Source organism: Odocoileus virginianus, chromosome 15, assembly GCF_023699985.2.
Source record: "Odocoileus virginianus isolate 20LAN1187 ecotype Illinois chromosome 15, Ovbor_1.2, whole genome shotgun sequence".
Taxonomy (NCBI): domain Eukaryota; kingdom Metazoa; phylum Chordata; class Mammalia; order Artiodactyla; family Cervidae; genus Odocoileus; species Odocoileus virginianus.
This window is the reverse complement of record NC_069688.1, coordinates 27,693,823-27,697,569: the sequence shown is the minus strand read 5'-3', so window position 1 is coordinate 27,697,569 and position 3,747 is coordinate 27,693,823.

The window sequence follows — 3,747 nt, the reverse complement described above, 5'->3', positions numbered from 1 at the left end:
AGTTAACTTCAGTTCACTGTGCTCATTCTGATTGGAGTGATATTTTTCCTTCTCTCCTACTTGGATTGATCAAAAAGAAAAAAAATTGAGCTTAATTCCTGGCAAAAGATGAGGAAGGAAATAATAAATTAGGGCATTTCAAATATATCTTATAAGTCCCTATTAATATTCCAACATGAAAAATCAATATCCCTTAGCCTCAAACAATATAGAGTTTAACTACAATAGCAATCAAAGGAAGAATAATTGAAACTTTTATGGAAAACTTTCTTCACAAGCTTGAACAATTTTAGCACCCAGTGATAAGTAAAATTTAAATCTAAAAGCATTGTTACATGCTCCTTAACTTTGATTATCTATACTTTGCAAATCTTGGTTTTCTTTTCTAATTTTGTATACATGCAAGCTATTTCCTTGTATTTTCATGTACACATCTCATTTGAATGCAGATTATTTTAGAAACTCATGAGAGTGTGCTTTCCAGGTTGAGAGTAGTAGCTCTCTGTCCAATATGGTTACACATATTTATCATGACATTTTTTCAAAACCAATTTTAATAAAAACAAACATTTGCTCACACAGAAGCAGGAGTTAAAGAAGAGATTCCTTTGTGGGTTTATCACAGATTTTTTTTTTTTTTGGTTTAAAATATGTCAGAGTCTCTTTAGCCTTTACTGAGGCTATTTGGATATCCTTTAGTTTGGGGTCTTTTGTTGTTGTTTTGGTTTGCCTTATTTGTTTTGTTTCATGCATTTTTTTTTTTTTTAACTGACAGCAGATTAGTCCAGTCCTGCTTCTATTGCAAGGAGGAATCAGTTCAAGTGCTGAGATACTCTGGGAAATTTTTGAACAACAAAATAATCTGAAACATCTAATTTTTCAAACCAAAAATTGTTGTTGTTTATGAGCTAAGTCATAACTGACTCTTTTGCAACCCCATGGACTATAACCTGCCAGGCTCACCTGTGCATGGGATTTCCCCAGCAGGAATACTGGAGTGGATCGCCATTCCCTATTTTAGGGGATCTTTGCAACCCAGGGATCAAATCCATGTCTCCTACATTAGCAGGCAGATTCTTTACCACTGAGTCACCAGGGAAGTGAAAACATGAATCGTTAAGTCATGGCTGATTCTTTATGACCCCATGGACTATAGCCAGGCAGGCTTCTCTGTACATGCAATTCTCTAGTCAGGAATACCAGCATGCATTGCCATTCCCTTCTCCAGGGGATCTTTCTGACCCAGGAATCAAACCCAGTTCTCCTGCATTGTAGGCAGATTCTTCACCATCTGAGCCACCAAGGAAAACAATAGCAAAGTCAATATTAGGAATTTGACCTAGAAGTATTTTAATGCTTTGTATATTAACTGTCCCCTGAGGATGACTCTGTGTAGTAGACTTAGAAGTGGATTCTGGTGGAAGACACATTATTTCCAATCTTCCTCAGAACATCAGCTTTGTAATATAATAAACATTAAACAAAAATCTTAATAGTAGTGTAATTAAAATCATAAGGAAAATAATGTTGAGTTTTGATGCCAAGGAATTTTGATAATTATCTTTATTTAAAATATTATTAGGAATGAAATTGTTTAAGATACTCTCTGAAAATGTCCTCAAGGATATTTTATAGTTTCACTCTTTCTGAGTATGGCTAATGTGAAATTATTAGAACTACCACAAAATGTGCTTTTACCCAAAAATGATATTTTCCTTCTTAATTAATTTGAGAAGTTTTCATTTAAAAATTCATTCTGAAAAATCATTTGTCTTTTTTCATATCACATAAACACAAAAGCCTACCTACAGAAGATGTTATATCACATTTCTTGTCAGGTACTTCAAAAACATTTTGAATGTGACAGTAGTATAGAGAAGATCTTTCAAAATATTGAAATAGTAGTATTATATTCCTTATTCTTTTAGTTCATTTACCAAATTTATTAAGGACCCAGTAGATCTCATGCAAATTTTAGTTGTAAAGGATTTAAAGACAATATCACCTGCTCTCATGGATCTTACATTCCAGGAAAAGATTACAGTAACATTCTTGTAAGAAAGCATTAGAATTACTACACTGGAAGCACTAATTGTGCATTTTATGATCAAGTTTCTACTCTTTCCAGTGTTCTCAGTGTTCTTAGTATATCAAAAGCAAATAAACTTCAGTTCAGATCAGTTCAGTTCAGTCACTCAGTTGTGTCTGACTCTTTGTGACCCCATGGACTGCAGCACGCCAGGCTTCCCTGTCCATCACCCACTCCCAGAGCTTGCTCAAACTCACGTCCATTGAGTCAGTGATGCCATCCAACCATCTCATCCTCTGTCGCCCCCTTCTCCTCCTGCCTTCAGTCTTTCCCAGCATCAGGGTCTTTTTCAATGAGTCAGTTCTTTGCATCAGGTGGCCAAAGTATTGGAGCTTCAGCTTAAGCCATCAGTCATTCCAATGAATATTCAGGACTGATTTCCTTCAGGATTGACTGATTTGATCTCCTTGCAGTCCCAGGGACTCTCAAGAGTCTCCACACCACAGTTTGAAAGCATCAGTTCTTCAGTGCTCAGCTCTCCTTGTGGTCCTACTCTTACATCCACACATGACGAATGGAAAAACCATGGCTTTGACTAGATGGACTTCTGTCAGCAAAGTAATGTCTTTGCTCCTTAATAGGGTTGGTCATATCTTTTCTTCCAAGAAACAAGCATCTTTAATGTATTAATTTTTCATCTAGAATATAAAAGAAAGAACTTTGAAACAAATAAATTTTCCTTTGTATACATATCCTACCTAAACCGAAAGAAACCTAACCGAAAGAAACCTAAACCGAAAGAAAGTTTTAATACTCATTTTTAAGTACCTGAGAAGTCAGCTTTTCACAGGCTCAAAAATATATGTTGAAATACTGCTGTGCTGGTGGGCATGCATGTAATATAATTTCTTTGACTTCTCTTTGAGAAAAAGAAACCTTTTTTTTTTCCAAAGGCACTTCATGTAGCACGTTAATTCAGCATTAATTATAGAACATGTCAAACTGTATTTCAGTCAAAGCCCCCCTGTATGTCTCCAGAGCTTTCTTAATGACAGTAATTATAGGTCATAAAAAGAGTCGTCTAAAATTAACATTTCTCTCATGTCTTGATAGGAAAATGTAAATGGCTGCACTGTACAGATGTTTTGATTAGTAAAATTTACACTTCCTTTTTTTGTTTCAATGCTTGTCAAACTTCACAGTGTTAAACGTAAGGTGCTGCCTTTCTCACGTTCCTGAATAGATGAAGGTGCATCAAAGCAGTTGTAGGAGTTCTTCAAATGCTATGCCTTATTATTTTGTGCTGCAATTAAACAAAAATAAATCAACAGTTTCTTCTGCCATAAATGAAAGCATCCTTTAAAAGAAAGAACAAACTGACTTTTTTTCACTTTTGAAAATTTCCACGAAAAAAAAATTAAAGAACTGTATTGGATGCAAGCTTATAAAATGCTTTATTCCAATATGGAAGAACATCTTGCCAACTTATATATTTAAGTCTCCTGGTAAGCCATATTTTATCATACACCATCAGAAAGAATACATGAAACCTGCTCTACTCTGAACTGTCAAAATTTACTTACTAGAAAATGAGAATGGAAACATCCTGGTTTAAACAATGTTAATATCATCAAACATCCAGGGAAATATAACAAATTAAAAGAGAATCACTTCAAAGTATAAAAGGCCTACACCTTAAGTAATAATAAATCTAATAC